At 39.6% G+C, this 17,469-nt stretch overlaps 1 protein-coding gene across 1 annotated transcript in view; it reads left to right on the forward strand.

The window, feature by feature from the left end:
* LOC126092199 (out at first protein) overlaps positions 1-17,409 on the forward strand; it is an 81,860-nt gene extending 64,451 nt beyond the window's left edge. Inside the window, exon 6 of the mRNA XM_049907688.1 lies at positions 16,797-17,409. The gene's annotated coding sequence lies outside the window, so the exon portion shown is untranslated. The remainder of the gene's footprint in view (positions 1-16,796) is intronic.
* The last annotated feature ends 60 nt before the right edge of the window (positions 17,410-17,469 follow it).

The raw sequence follows: 17,469 nt of genomic DNA on the forward strand, positions 1-17,469 counted from the left end.
CCTTCTCAGGTTGTGAATCTGAATATTATCCTGCTGTTTCTGAGGTGTTGGCCGAACAAACGAAATTTCTTCTTTCTTGCTCTTTAAAGTGCATGCAATATGAGTTCGCCCACCACTTAGAGTCCAAAAATGTATCTTCTGAATTCCTTTCACAGGAGTAGTTTGTTTGGACCATTCTTCTTTTTTTCTGCTCATGGAATTCTTCAATTTCCTCTTTGGACAAAAGAATGAGGCCTGTGGATGTGTAAGATTTCACGATTCTTATAAAATCCTCGGCATTCTGAATCGCAGCTGTATTTGGTCTGGAAAGATTGTTTTGTAGTATGGTGCTTCAGCAGGCCTCCTACACCATCACAAGGCCCCTTCCATGACCAGTAGCACTGTATACCCAGTCAGTTGGCACAAGCGACTTACTCAATTCAAACAACTGGCAACGATTATTAAAATGACTGGGAGCATCATCAGAACTGATGATTATCTTATCTGTCCCTGTTTGCAGCTGAATTTTGTGCATTGCTAGCAAAGCATGTGTTGAGTCATGTCCTGTTTCATCACTTCTAACTGTAACACTTGTGGTCTTGTTTTGAAAATATGTCACTCCTGTAAAAATTGAAACCTGGTCATTACTCCAATAATATCCTAGTACTTCTTGTGGGAGAATAACAGATCAGTTCTCAGCAAAATCACAGTGAAGTAGTAAACACAGTTCTTCAGCCTGTACACACGCTTCCACTTCTGCAATGTGCTGTTGCAATTTCTTCAGATGCTGGTGTGTTACTGCTTTCACTGACCATTTACCAAGTTCATCAATGAAACTGTCAAAGGCAACAGTTTTCTTAATTAGTTTATTTTCCTCTCATGTCGCATATGTAATTTCTGCAGAGTTATCCAAGTCTTCTAGGCCAAGTGTCTGTAAAGACATTCATCCCTTTCCAGGGCAGTCACCTCATTCTTGAAACAAACAAGTTTCTCCCTTTACATCACAGACTTCATACTCCCAGCCAAGGTGTCATATGTCACGTGCTCCAGTAAGTTCTTCAAAGTTACCATACAAAGTTCAAAATTTGTGCAGTACACACACAAACCGACATCTCTAGATGAGTGTGGAACTACCCACTTAGGTCTTAGTACATAAAATTTTGGTCTTCCAATATGTGAAGTTGTATAGTTGCTCTTATAAATTGCAAAAGTTTCTTTAATACTGCAAGTCATGTACCTCTTCACTTTCACAACTTTTTGACCTTCAACTGTTATAGTGTTCTTTTCTGTCTCTCTCTCTCTCTCTCTCTCTCTCTCTCTCTAGCAAGAACAGTCCCATTTATCTTCCAGATAAAATAAGTGCACTATTTAAACTTGAGCTGCTTCTACAGGATTAGCATAATAGGATCTGTTCTTCCAAAGACTCCTTTTACAGACCTCACATTTTTTGATTTGTCTACAATGTACTTTGATACTGATGGAATATGGTTCAAAATTGTTTTTTTTTTTTTTTTAAATGTCTGTGGAATAACAGTTAAAACTTGCACCTTTTCACTGTAGGATGCACAATATTCAACAGCTGAATTGATATTTGTGAAAAATTCCTGGCAAGAGGTGCAAAGGTACTTTGGTTCATTTTCTTCTGAAGATGGAATTTCTGCCTTGAAGAGTGTTGCCAGTTTTGCTGTAGTGTATTCATCCATAGCTTTAGTAATTTCTCTCCGCTTCCATGATGCATTGTATTCATCCATAGCTTTAGTAATTTCTCTCCGCTTCCATGATGCATAGAGCTTATGGCTCGGCTTCACTGACCACAGTTTCTTAACAGGACTAACACCTGCCTCGGTAGTTGACTGATTCAGGGTATTTAATTCTTCCTCTATTGATGCAAAATCTGAATCATCTGCACCAGGGGGGGCTTCAACCTTGTTTAGACACTATAATTGTTGTTATTCTGTCAAAACATTTATAACACAAAAAGTAGTCACTGGAAACATCTTCACTTTGAAACAAAGTCTTCAAATGAGAACCCTTATTCCCAACTTGAACAGAGTCTGTTTATTTGTTTATCTTATACATCACTCTTTTATTGATACGCAGATAGTAAGTACGCTTCTCTCCTGTGGCCCAGTCAGAAGACATTTCAAACAGTCCTTTTCACAAAACATACTGCAGCTGTGTCAACTGGCAAATTCCTCATGAAAACACAGAATTCACTGGATGGTCTCAGGTTTCTTAGAAGCCTCTTCAGTAAAAAAATTAGCATGAACAACTAACAATACAGAAACCTGCAATGAGCAACTGTGACAAAGAATCTGACAAGAAACTACAACAAAGTGTAAGAAATACCTGCAACAATGAAAATCAAGAGAAATAATTGTAACAAAGAAAGTGATAAGAAATAACTGCAACAAAGACGATAGAAATAAACATTGTAACAAAGAAATTACTAAGAAACTACTTCAGTGAAGGTGTACATTGCCCTTGAAAGTTGAGTTTTTAAAATAAAACCTGTCCAAAAAGTGGAAGCTCTCCTTTACAGATAATATAGTACTACATGGTACTAAGCAACAGAAAAAAATCTTAACTTTTCTGGATTGGCATTTTTGAAAAAAAATCTCTTAATTCAAAAGGCAACAGTAAAAGAACTTTGACAGATATGTCCAAACGAAGGATACCATTGTAATCATAAAGCAGTTATCTTTCAAATAAAAAAAACTCTAACAAAATATCTAGAACTGTTACAGAGATGCAGCAATTGAAAAAATTTTCCGAAATTCGCTTCTTCAAAATGGTGTTCGCAATGTCATCTCTGGAGGCCTGTATCTCGGGGCTGGAATTCTTTTGGAGAAAATAAAAAAAAAAGTGCATGTTTCTTACTTACTCCTGAATTTTAACATATGCTAAATTCAATAACATCCGAGACTGTGAAGGTAATCCCCCTGCCTGAAGTGATACGGATTGTGCCTACTATCTTTGTAATCTCTTCCACTTCTTTCTTGGTCCTACACAATCTTGTAGGGATGCATTTTCAAATCTCAATGCAAGATTCTTCTCACACTTCAATCTGATAATAATAAGGCTAACGCATGCTTTCTTGTGGAACATAGAGGAGATTGTTAAACTGAACCTCTCACTGCAGCAACATTTTCTGGGCCCATAGCTGTCCATCGTTGACCTTGGGGCTTATGTTTCAAAGCAGAACCTCTCTCTCAAAAATTTGAAACCTACAAATAAATGTTTTTGTTATCGGGAGCTGGGTCCCATCAACTGAGCGTGAAACGAATGCACATTGAGTAGTTATTGGCGATACACTGTTTTGAGTAAACTGCTCAACAACAAAAGTGTGATGTTCACCTGAGCAAGCCATGCTGTACGCTGAAACCAGCACGTATGCAGTTATTCAAGGACGCCCCCATCACCACCACTGTACTCTATTGCTGCACACTGCCTATCAAATTGGAAATGCTTTCCGCCATGTCCTGTATATTACAATGAAATACTCTTTTTCTATGCAGCTAAAATCAGCTATTGACACAATCATTGCACTTTGACCACAGTTATTAATCATTCATTATAAATACACAGTATTTATTATCAAATATGTCTTTTTGTAAAGATGGAGAAAAATAAACAGAAAAAATGCTCAAAAGTAGAAAATGATTTATTACTGGAAGTCGTATTGGGGTCAGTATAAAGACACAACAGAAGGGGAAAAAAAATTGAAAGTTACTCTGGTTAACAAAGGTGTATAAAGAAGTAGCCATTGACTTCAGTTCACAGAACATAGGGACAAATCTCAGTGAAAAAGTTTGAAAATATGTTGTCAGTATAAAGGAAACGACCATGAAAGCATCCCCACATGACAAGGTATAATTTTAATACACACTCTACAGTTATTACAGCTCATCTTTTGTAATTATGTGTGCTGTGTAAACTTGAGTAAAAATAGTACCAGAACTATTCAAATTTGAAAAATTGGAGGTGGTAATTTCGCCAGGCGTACTGTTACAGGAAGTGGACAGAAGCTTACTACTATTTATGTCCATCAATGTGCATGCAGTTGCTATTGCAGTGTAAGTCTGTATTCAATAGTTAAAAATTTACACTGAGGTAATATAAGTCATGGGATAAGTCCTAATATCATGTGGGACCTCCTTTTGCCCAGCAAAGTGCAGCAACTTTATGTGGCATGTACTCAACAAGTCGTTGGAAGTCCCTACAGAAATATTGAACCATGCTGCCTCTACAGCCATCCATGATCGCAAAAGTGTTGTCAGTGCATAATTTTGTGTCGAACTGACCTCTGGATTATGATCTACAAATGTTCAATGAAATTCATGATGGGCGATCTGCGTGGCCAAATCATTCTCTCGAATTGTCCAGAATGTTCTTCAAATCAGAAAAATTGTGGCCCACTGACATGGCACATTGTCATCTATAAAAATTCCATCATTGTTTGGAAACACTAAGTCCGTGCGTATTTGCGAACTGTCTCCATGTTGCTGAACATAACCATTTCCGGTCCATGATCAGTTCAGCTGGGCCAGAAGACCTGGTCCATTCCATGTAAATACAGCCCGCACCATTATAGAGCTACCACAAGCTTACACAGTGCCTTGTGGACACATAGGAACCTTACCAACTAAAATCGGGACTCATCTGACCAAGGCATAGTTTTCCATTTGTCTACTATCCAACTGATATGAGCCCAGGAGAGGCACTGTAGGCAGTGTCATGCTGTTAGCAGAGGCGCTCACATTGGTCTTTCATTGCATAGCCCATTAATGCCAGACTTTTGCTACAATGTCCAAATGGATAAGTTTGCCATACATCACACATTGATTTCTGTGGTTATTTCATGCAATCTGTTAGAACGGACAACTCTATGCAAATGCTGCTGCTTTCACTTATTAAGACTGTCTGCCACAGTGTTGTCCATGGTAAGAGGTAGTGCCTGAACTTTGATGTTCTTGGCACACTTTTGGCACTGTGAATCTCAGAATAATAAATTCCCAAACGATTTCCAAAATGGAATGCCCCATGCGTCTGGCACCAACTACCATTCCGTGTGCAAAGTATGTTAATTCCCATCGTGCAGCCATAATCGCAGTGCTCATCTTTTCACATGAATCACCTGTGTACTAATGACAGCTTCGTTGGTGCACTGCCCATTCCTTGTGTACATGATACTACTGTCATTTGTGTTTGTACATATCGGTATCCCATGACCTTTGTCACCTCAGTGTATTAGAAATTGTGTAGTTACTGCTACTAGAACCTAGAGAGAATTTTTGTAAGAAGTGTTCAGTCATTGTTGGACATGTCAAGCCCCATATCCTCAACCTTTCATTGCAAATGTTTTGAATTTCCCTTTCTTACTCTTCTGCCAATTGTCTGTGAAACGCAGTCACTAAAATGCATAACACACAAACCAGGAGTACAAGCCTAGGAACATGGTGGTACATGATCTACCAGCCAACAGACGTTGATTAGTTATCAATTCTCTGGAATGCAGAACTTTATACATTCTGGCCCAGTTGTATAAAGAAGCTGAACTTCAATTAGCCCAGAAAATAAACTTGGCTCAACCTGACCTTTCAAATTTATGTTGTATAAAAGTTAAGCTCAGATTATGTCATCATGAACTGAAATTATCTTTTACTGTCAAAATTTCACGGATCAAGTCAAGTTCAGCTGCAATCATCAGTCCACAACCAAGTGACATTACAAAATGATCTTCCTTTTTTGCACAAATAAAAGTTGAAAAGAAGTAAGAAAGGAATTGTTACTAACACAGTAAATAATAAGTAAATATGTGAATAGGCTACTCCCACATTTCTGAAGCTTGAAAATATGAGGAAATTATCAGCTATGTAAGTAATAAACTCGGATAGTAATTGATCTCATCAAAATTGTTGGAGGTGACTAGTATGTAATGTTATTGGTTCAGAGGCATTTTATATACACCTGGCGGAACAGTAAGAAACAGAAATTCAAAATATTTGCTGTGAACAATTAAGTATGTTTAGTTTGGCAGGAGCCAAGAATGGTTTAACACCTCACACAAAAATGCTCTTAAGGTTCAAATAGTAGTAACCACACAATTTGTATTTAATTTTTAAGTACTGATCATGAGCTTAAACAGCAAAGACTGATGCATGCGCATTGATGAACAGTAATAGTATTAAGCATAGTAAGTCATTTAGCAAAGTAATATTTATCAGCCAGTGACAGAATGAATACTTTCTTTGGTGGCTCAGTGGTTGCGTCCAGGTGCTCTCAGATTCGACCCCAAGTCAGTTCTCGAAATTACTTTTTTCTCCACTTGGCAGTACTTTCACGTTTTTGGCAGTGTTTATTAATGTGCAAAATGCTGAGATGTTTAAGTTTCGTAGTCAGAGTAAAACCAGATGGTGCAACAGTTATTATAGTTGCAGCATTTGTCGTGCATAATATAGATGTCAGTTCATATGACAAGGAGTCTGAAAGGATGACACTGTATTTGTTAGAAGAAGAATCTACAAAGAAATTCCATTACCAACAGAAAAGAAAACTGTTGGGGTGCAGGATCTCTCTGGTGGAGATAAATGGGCAGGATGAGTCACAAGGCACTCGAAGTCAGTTGAATCCTATATTTCTCCACAGTTCATAATAGTAGACTTGTTCCCATGTCTGGTGGGCATGAGATAGTGGATATTGGACCCACAGATCACTGACACGACGGTGACGTTGCCTTGCAGTATGTGCATTCTTGTGCGATTGGCAGACTCGACCCTGACACGGAGCACATGATCCGTGTATGAATGAACCCCAGTCCAGCATCTAGCTGGTGGCCCAGTTGCTCAGATGCCGTTGAGGGCCTCAGTTCGACACTCAGCCCGTCTGTCCTGCAGTTGGACCACAAACAGATCATCCTGTGGGGATGACAGCTACGCAATGGGGGCTTCATGGCAGAAGCTACACTGTGGTGGCCACCGACTCGGTGACCAGAAGGCCAGTATTCCTATGTGCCAGAGTAGGTTTGTTGTTGGGTGGCCACCGCATATGCAGTTTATACCGTGTACCGAAGCATCCCTTGTTGCAGTAACCTCATCAGTCATTGACTGGACAGGCATGCTGCAGCGTCGCAGGTGGACGTCATGGCCTAATGCTGCACCAGCATGTTGTGTCAAGTAGTATGCTTTTGGCGATGAGGCCGTGCCTCTCGCTCACTCCAGTACACTCTCCACTTCTTAGAAGAATTCAGCTCTCAGAATTATTTTCTTTAGTTGAACCTGAAACTAATTGACTTTTCATAGTTAATTTTGGACACATTTTATTGAGTCTTTGGCTCACACTATTTATAGGAGTCATTCACAACTCGTCAACAGATAAGCTACCTCATCACAGACATTAACACTATTGGTATAGGCTGGCAGGTGGAAGATCATTAGGAGTAAGATCTGTACAATTTGATGACTGAGATGGTAGACAGTGTGTATTAGTAACAAAATTGAGAGATGGCTGACATGGAAGTTCCCTTTATATTGAGTTGGTGCTGATGCTTTTTATGTTACTGCCTTGTATGCCCAAATAGTTGCTCCATCAAAACCCAGCCATTCTGGGCGGCTAACATTTGACCCAGGGAGATGAGGATTGTTGAATCCAGGGTAGCAGTTTTGTGGACCAGGTTTTCTCTAAGAAGAATTTCGAAAGGGTGTTAAGATAGATAAAGTAATAAATAGCTGATATTTAAGGACCAAAGAGACCTGTACAATGGCTTATCTGTGTGCAACAGGTTAAACTCACAGGACCCCATGAGTCAGCTTTGTAGATCTTGGTCCAACACTGTAGCAACTCCAAGGCAGAAAGTAATGCATGGCACTTTCTGTTGGGTGCTCCTATCATACAAACTACTTCAGAGCCATGTATCTTACTGGGTAGGTGTGAATGACAGAGCTGTCGAACTAAATGTGATGGGAAATGCATTACGTACATGTACTCTCGGCATAGTAACAATCGTTTAGTTGTTTTTATTATAGCTTTTCGCAAAATCTGGATTATGTTCATTGACAAATACAATACTGCACTCTCCTTACACCACTATGGCTGCCTGTGGCACCACAACCTTCCTTCAGCCCTATTCACAGATCCTTACCCTTCTGTAGAACAAGTACCACTGAAATACCACCACCTGCATTATTCCAACAAACAGTACTACGCGCTCTTCGGTGCTCCTTTCTCAAAATCAGTCCAGATGCTCTCTCATACTTCTTTGTTCATACAAATAAATCTACTCTCTCACTGCCCTAATCGTAACCCACTCAGTGTTAAAGTATATACCAGATACAGTACTATCTGTATACAAATCACAATTGCTATGGCAGGTACACATTTCACAAAATTATCAGCATATCACACTAGACAATATCAATGTTTCCTACTAGACCAAATAAAAAGCACAGAGTTTTTACTATCATCACATTGCTTACAGTAAAGGGCGACATCATGACCTAAGGCATATGGATTAGCTGGAGTAACGGTAGCATAATTTGTTCACGTCGGTGGGTCTTAAATGGGTGGACTCATCCCATACAAACAAGTGATAAATGTTGGGAGTTGTAACATTACATTGGTTGGAGATATAGCTTTGACCAGATCATAATTCCTCTGGTATCTCATAATGAATATTTTTTTTCCAAAAGGAACGTACGGATTAGACTGCATTATGTATTGCCCGACATGCTATTCGGGCTGCATGGCCTTCTCTTGTACCATGCCTTCTTTGCATTCTAGGGCTTCTGTATTTACTTTGTATGACACTTAATCTTTTAGCAAAATTGCTTACAGCTGGCATCTTCTCCTCGTGGAATAGTGGACACATTTCGAAAGGAGAAGCATCTTTTGCTTATAACCAACATTATATAGTGATAATCCTGTATTTGATGAGCCTTTGTGTCACAGGCTGCTCTCTTCTCTCTCTCTCTCTCTCTCTCTCTCTCTCTCTCTCTCTCTCTCTCTCTCTCTCTCTCTCTCTCCCCCCCTCCCTCCCCCTCCCTTCCCCTTCCCCCACCACCCACCCCACCACCCACCCTTACCACTCCTCACACACCTACCTTCTACATACTTCCTAAAATCCATAAACTCAGCCACCTAGGGCACACTAGTATGTCTGGTTACTGTGCTCCCAGTGAGAGAATCTCTGCTCTCATAGATCAAAATGGTTAGCCTATTACCTGCAGCCTACCGTCCTATACCAAAGACACCAGCGATTTCCTCCACCAACTCTCCACAATTCCTGTTTCCTTTACTACAATGTGCCATGCTCGTCACTACTGATGCCACACCCTTTTCCAAAGCTTGACAGATTCCAAATCTACAACCTCTTTCCGGGTCACCATGACCAACTATATCCTCATCCACAATTACTTTACCTCTGAACACATCACCTACAAACAAATCCATGGTACAACAATGGGCACCCGAATAGCATTACGAGGTGCGACAATAAAGTAATGAGACTGATTTTGTTTGCAAGATGTGGCAACCCTGCAGGCTTGTGTAGGCACAACATCTTTGACCTTGGTCTATAAGCTGCTTCTAGTCCAAGCGGCACATTTATACAACTGCACAGTCGTGAGTTGTACTGCAATAATTTAAAACGTGTTTGTGTCTCTCGTCACGGAAATGGAACCATATAATATTGCGCAATGGTATGCCATTTCTTTTAGCGTTAAATTGGGTGAAAACACGACAACAGCTTACTGCAAGATTCAGAAGGCTTTTTGGAGAGGAGGTTATGTCAAGAGTTCAAGTTTTTTGTTGGCATAAAATGTTTAGTGAAGGCAGAACAAATGTTGAAGACTGCAACCTCACAGACGGGTCAGCTTGGCCAGGGTGCGTGAACTCGTACGATCTAATCGAAGATTATCCATGAAAATGATTGCAGAAGAACTGAACATCAATCAAGAAACGGTTCATCTAATAATAACTGAAGATCTTGGTATGAGAAAGATTTGTGCAAAAATGGTCCCCAAAAATCTCACACCACAACAACAAGAAACACGGGAAAATGTGGCAGCCGATCTGTTAGAGCAAACGGAAATCAATCCAGCATTGTTGAGCCGTGTTATCACTGGTGATGAAAGTTGGTTTTTTTAGTACAAACCAGAGACAAAATGCCAAAGTTTGCAATGGTGCTCAAAGGGATCACCCAGACCAAAAAAAGCTCGCATGTCAAAGTCAAAAATGAAATGCATGCTTGTGTGCTTCTTTGATTCCAAGGGAATTGTTCATAAAGAGTGGGTGCCTCCTGGACAAACAGTTAACCAATATTACTACAAAGAAATTTTACAGAGACTTCGTAAAAGAGTTCTTAGTGTTCGTGCCAACATTGCTGATAATTGGATTCTGCATCACGATAATGTGCCATCCCATACTGCTATGTCAGTACAGCAATTTTTTAACCTCAAAACAAATTTTGGCACTACCACAGCCTCCTTATTCACCAGATATCACTCCGTGCGGCTTTTTTCTATTTCCAAGAGTCAAAACGGCGGTCAAGGGACTCCATTTTCAAACATCACAAGATGTCCAAAAAGCTGTGACAGGGGTCTTGGAGGATATTACAGAAGATGAGTTCCAGAAATGTTACCATCAATGGCAGAAGAAATGTTACCATCAATGGCAGAAGTGCTGGAAAAAGTGTGTGCAATCGGAAGGTAATTACTTTGAAGGAGACAACACTAAACTTGACTAAAACAGTAAGCAACATTTTTTTTTTCACATCAGTCTCATTACTTTATTGTCGCAACTCGTATACTACGCCAACCTATTCGTGGGCCGTCTAGAGGAATCCTTCTTAACACATCCCAAAGCCCTCACCTGGCTCAGATTCACTGATGACATATTCGTGATCTGTGTCAAAGGCGAGGACACCCTAGCCATCACCTATTGATACCACCCCACTGGTGTTCAATGGTTGGTAACAGAATGACAAGTTTCCATCTGATGTCTATAGCAGTTGCCTGGAATCTGGTGGACCCAGTGTTGTGTGCCCCACCTCCAGCAACTCTGGACTACGAGCGTCCTCTGCCATCACAGTACAGGATGGCCGGCGGTAGCCCTCTTGCACTTGCTGCCTCTACGCTACAACCCCTTTGTTCGTGCTTATGACAGCATGTGTAATCCGAGTTGCTATGTTATTAGCAGGAGTGTATTCTTGTTTCATCATTTACAATGAGTCTTTGTATGTTTGGAGAAATTCAAGTTAAGTAAATCTTCTGTTTGTTGTATTAACTTGTTCGCCGATCATTTCTGCTTCTGTCCAGCTTCTTACAATGACAGTTGCCACACCACTCTGTAGCCCACCTGTCCTCGCTTTTATGTATGAAGTCGTACACAACACATTCCTCCAGAAGCTGAACATCTTCTCTCCATTTGATTCACCTGGTCCTCCTCAACCCAGCAAGCCACCTTCCTCGATGTTGAATCCCACCTCAAAGATGACTACACGAAACAGATCTCCTGTGCCTTACGTCTCCAGTCACCTACCACTCCCAAAGTCCCACTGTCTGGCCACAGAGCAGCGTTCCCCTCGTGACTCGGTACCACCCGGCACTAGAACAACTGAACCTCATTCTCCACCAGGGTTTCAGCTACCTCTCATTGAGCCTTTCCATCCCTCCCACAGTGGTATTCCGCCACCCACCAAACCTACACAATATCCTCATCTATCCCTTCTCCCCCCCTGCTTCTAACCTCTTGTCTCGTGGCTCGTATTCCTATAGAAACATAGGTGCAAGTCCTGTCCCATACTTTTTTTTATACAGTAATGTTCAGATTTTGCGTCAAAACCAACTGTGAGAAAGAGAATGCTTGCTGTGAAAATATATAATAATTTTATGAAAAGGATAGTTGCTACTCCCCACGTAGCAGAGATATTGAGTCGCAGGTAGGCACAACAAAAAGACTGCCACAAATAAGCCTTCACCCAACAATGCTTTTGTCAAAACACACACACACACACACACACACACACACACACACACACTTACTTTCTCCTTATATATAATTGTAAACAAAAATTGTATACACAACTACGTGCTGTTTTGTTTTCTTCCACACAGGCAGTTTCCACAGAAAACAGGAAATTTTAATTTATAGCTAACCTTCTTGTGATTAGAATACCACTATGGAATCTAAATCAACTGTAATTCCACCCATTTGCAGATTAAATCTATGCGAAATAATGTTATTAAAGCTACTATCCTCACAGATCCAGGAGCAGGAAAGGTCTCGTTCCTCACGTACCAAAAATCCCAACCGATTTACCCTTTCATTTTAATCTACTTCAATTCCCAATCCAGGTTTCATTGGCAGTAACAAGGCTCCATCAAAGTCAAAGAGAGGGGAGAAAAGGAGATAAGGAGATGGACAGAGGTTGAGGGGAATAAATGGGCGTGGAGCAGGTGAAGGAGGAGGTGGAGAGAGAGAGAGAGGGGGGGGGGGATGTGGACAGAAAGAAGGGGGAAAAGAAGATTAGAACATATATACAATAATCATACACTTAGTGATTGCAAAGCATTCCTGGGTTTGTTAGTGACTTAATATTTTTGCCGTAGTTCAGCCTGTTCTGTCCCATTCGCTTGCTGACGTGGTGCACTCTTCTGCAGCTTCCAAATCTGTAAAATTTGACACAACTGTTTTGTCAGCTTGGGCATGAAATTAGTACCATGAACAATTATCTCGGTATCCAGTGTCCCAAACTTCAGAACCTAGTAGTCAACCATTGCCTGAGGTACAGTGTCCACTTGCAGATTTGACATGGCAGTCATAGATAAACAGCGTGAAAAATAAGAAGTTACAGTCAGAACTACAGATTCCACACAGATGTGTCTGCAAATGGTCCATGAATATCAATGCAGCAAGAATATCCGTACCAATAATTTGTTGGCCTCTGGTAATCTTTTCAATGAAATTCACTGATGATTAAGCTCTGCCCTTTGCACACAGGGTACCCATTTTCTTCATGTGTTGCTCCATGTCCTGCTTGCATGTTTCCAAACAATAATGTTTTGCAGTGTGTCGTTCAGTAGTTCTGCAACCTCTGTGCCCTGCTGAGATGGAGTCATGGGCCTGCCTTGACACTTCATCACGGAAACTCGCCACCATGACTTTGATCATCTGCACTTTTTTTGCTTATGTGATACTCCCATCATTATCATAAAACAGAGCTCGAGTTGTGAACACACTCGCCACTCGTCTGCAGAAACGCTGACACGTCCCACTGGGCATACCTTACAATTCAGTTATGTGCATTACCGTGCATTTTCCTGGAGTGGTGTATTACTTCAAAACCAAACTCACTAGCCGTAATGTCAGTTGGGTCAAATGGTTCGACAGATCTAGAAGACCCATCAGCCATTTTAATGCTGTGTGGTCCATTGTAACTTAGAAGCATGTACCATATAAGTAACAACGAAAGTATGGGATATCATAAATCGGGCTAAGCATTACGTTTTGTGTGTTGGAATACTTTTGTGCTTTACTTAGTTGCCTGGAAATGCAGGTTATCATGTGCCCTGCTCCGTCTATTTCCTGCCTTTAACATACGCCTTAAGTTGTGGTTGCTGGACTTATAAGATAATATTGTTTTTCATAATCTGGGAAAGATACGATGGGTCCACAGGCTCACAGATCTTTTAATCACAGAAAGGCGTCTTTGGAATACAGAGTCTATTGAATTTGGATTCCCTTCTTTAACAGATATGTAAGAGATCTTGCTACTTCCACAAACTTTGGCACAAATTCCTGTAATAATTAGTCAAACCTGAAAAGGACTGTAGCTCTTTTTCTGTAGTAAGAATAGGAAATTACCAAACAGTTCGCCTGAACCGAGGGTTTGCTTGTGTACATCATCCTGGCTGATAACATGGCCCAAAATAATGAACTTCCTTCAATATGAAATGATGCTTTCCCAAACTATCAGTTGTGCTTCACACAATTTACTTAATAAATCCTGTAAAATGTACCACATGCTCTTAGAAAATGCTAGATAAGATTTCAGAGTGGTGCAAAGATTGGCAAACTTGCTTTAAATGTTCAGAAATGTAAAATTTTGGACTTCACAAAATGAAAAAAGTAGTATCATTTGATTACAATATCAATAAGTCACCATTGGAATCCGCCAACTCATACCATATACTTTAGAGGGATATGAAATGGAATGATCACATAGGATCAGTTGCGGGTAAAGCAGTTGGTAGACTTCGGTTTATTTGTAGAATGCTGGAGAATTGTGATCAGTTTACAAAAGAGATTGTTTACAAATCACTTGTGTATGAAATAGGACTAATGGGATATTGAACATATACAAAGAAGGGCTGCATGAATGCTCGCAGTTTGAAGGAACTGAAATGGAAGACTCTTCAAGACAGATGTAAACTATCTTGAGAAAGTCTATTAACGAAGTTTCAAGAACTGATTTCAAATGACAGCTGTAGGACTATACTACAATCCACTACATATTGCTGGCACAGGGATTGTTAGGATAAGATTAGAATAATTACTGCATGCACAGAGGCATTCAGTCAGTCATTCTTCCCACACTCCATATATGAATGGAATGAGAAGAAGCCCCAATAAGTGGTACAATGGGGAGTACTGTCTGCCATGCACCTTACAGTGGTTTGCAGAGAGTAGTTGTAGGCAAAGAGCTCCATTTGGCTGTATTTGCAACACGAATTCAGATTTTGACCACCTTGTGTCTCAGATTACCACAGTTCTCACACAATTTTGTGGAAAGTTTGAACACCCATCTTAACACATGCTATGTCGCTGAATTCATTCATCTTTTTGAGTTTTCAGATGACACTAAGGTATACCATTCCACATTAAAAAAATAAATAAAAATTTCCTTCAATATTGCTGTTGATCCCATAGTTCAGAATATCAGCCATGTAACAACAGTTGCCAAATATCCAGTTCAGAATGTTGACAATTCACAAAAATAAAATGGGTTTTATGTTTTATGTAATTCATTCGTTATATACGTGTCAACAAGTTACCGGAATCCACAATGTCACTAGGATGATCAGCAATTCAAATTGTGTATTTCTCGTACTGGCATCTCCACCAGAAGTGGTGTAGTGATGAGAAGTACTGCACATTTGTCATCTACTAAATGAGATAGAAACACTAGAGTAGCGAAAAGTGTTATTTTTGGGGGATGCACCAACATGTAGCTGACATCACTGCAGCAATCATTTCACTTTCAAGTGAAGAAAGCACTTAAAACATTCATCAGATCACATTGTCAGATATGCAGGAAATGATTAGCATTTCCTTCCATGTTGGTTTATGACAAGGGATTGTTCATTACATTGTGATTTAGATTTTGACATGTATCTGGCTTTTTTGTATGCTGTTTTTACAACCCAGTTGCCTATGTATAAGGAATGTTTGGTGTACAGTAAATGGTCTGATTGCAGAAGCAAGTGCATGCAAATGACTGTCAAAATCCATTGAAACGTAGATTTTTGGCTATGACAATATGATAGGCACTGGAATAGGTATCAAGAAAATCTTCAGGGGTGCTACCATTCTGCACAAGCAAAAACTGGGAGAGGGGAAAGGCATGATTTTAGAACTCTATTTTCATTATGCATTTATTATTAGCCAATTTTTCATTCTATTGAGCTGTACTGTAACTGAGAGAATTTATGAATGCCGTCCACCGCCCGAGAGTCGTTGGCAACAGAACTTTCAGAAGAACGAGAAGGAAACACATGGGTTTTACCACCTAACAATGCCCCTGCACTCCAGTCATTATCACTTAAAAATTATCTCACTAAGAAAGATAAATTGTAACTGGACAGGAACTTACCCAACCTTGTACATCTCTTCCTGTGACAAAATAATTTGGATGTTGACATAAATTTGTGGACACAGAAGCAAAGTTCTTTAAAGGAAGTAAAAGTAAAAAGTTGTAAAAACAATCAGTGTTTTACCAGTAACTTATTTTGGGAACTATGACTCTATGTTATTTCGTTATTTCCTTTATCTAAAAAGTACAATCTTCATAAAAGTTGACAGCATAAATGATTTTGTGTGTGTTGTTTTCTTAATTTTGCATTCCTGTCCTACAATCCCTTGTTTTTTGCGTAATGGAGGGTGTTTCATACAAGAGAAGATCGTTTCCTGTTGTGTGGGATATGACAGTGACATCACACAAAATTAAATTAATAGTTCGTAAATTCACTAGTAAGTCTTTGTACACCCTGTAATGATACTGACTAATAATGACAGTAATAATGTTCTAATTATATTTTATTGGATGACTTTCAGTGTACACCCCCCCCCCCCCCCCCCCCACTTGCCACTTACGCAATCTATGTAGAGACTAATTCCACTGATTTTCTTTCAAACACTTCAGGGAGCAATAAGCAAGTGATAGAGTTTCTTCTACACAGCTATATAACTGAATTTCTCTCCTCAAGAACTGCTAGTCTGTAGGGGAAAGAGAAGAAAAATATTTACCACAATTGTTCAGCTTATGAAGGAAAAATGCCTGTAACCTGATACCGAATAAGGTTATGAAAATGCATTGTTCACTTTGTAATGAGCCTCTTGTACTTGTTCACTTAAGTGGAAGCAAATTTCAGGTATTTTTAACATGCCAAAAGATGTTTCACCTGTAAGAGTTAAATGGGAAATCCAGTCTACAAAAGCAGTTAGATGTATTTGATCTATTTGGCAGCATAATATGGATTGTTTGTTAGTTTCTGGTCTTCACACATCTGCAGTACTTATCTTTTTTTCTTTTCTATTTACAGCACACATGTGGAATGCAGTATTTCTCTCCATATGAGGAAGGTGTGCCACTCTTCGCACACATTGTCTTCAGAAGTGTTGCTGCTTATGTTCTGTGAGCTATGATCACTTGGAATTTACCATATGGCAAGCTATAGTCATATGTGAATGTGGGGTTCCAAGTGGTAATAATTTTTTACTATAGCAACACCACATCAGTCCTATGTTTTGCACTGGTGACGTCTAACAAAATACAAGATGTAAATGTGTGGTGTGTCTGCAAAGAGTCTTATACTGTTTTGTTAAACAGAAATATATAATAGCTGTGTGCTAGCATATTCTTTCAAGATAGGGGAAATTCAGATATGAGGCGGTGTTGTACGGTGACCACGAAGCACTGCGGTTAACATGCAGTGATAGTGCTGATTCTTGGTAAATTGCATACAGCATGCAGTGATTAGCTAAACCAAGAAAGTTTATGAGAAACTGCATTAAAATTGTTTCCTCTTGCTTCCATTGTCTGTAAACAAACATGTACATAGTATTGAATATAAACTGCTACTTTTATACACTTTTTGTACAATGATAAATAAAAAGATTTTGTAATTTAAAATTAATAAACTTTTGTGCCTAGAATTTGTAATAATTTTGTTCTTGCAAAGGGAATATCCAGTTTGGAAAAATTATAAATTATGA

This window comes from Schistocerca cancellata, chromosome 7, assembly GCF_023864275.1.
Source record: "Schistocerca cancellata isolate TAMUIC-IGC-003103 chromosome 7, iqSchCanc2.1, whole genome shotgun sequence".
NCBI classification, from domain to species: domain Eukaryota; kingdom Metazoa; phylum Arthropoda; class Insecta; order Orthoptera; family Acrididae; genus Schistocerca; species Schistocerca cancellata.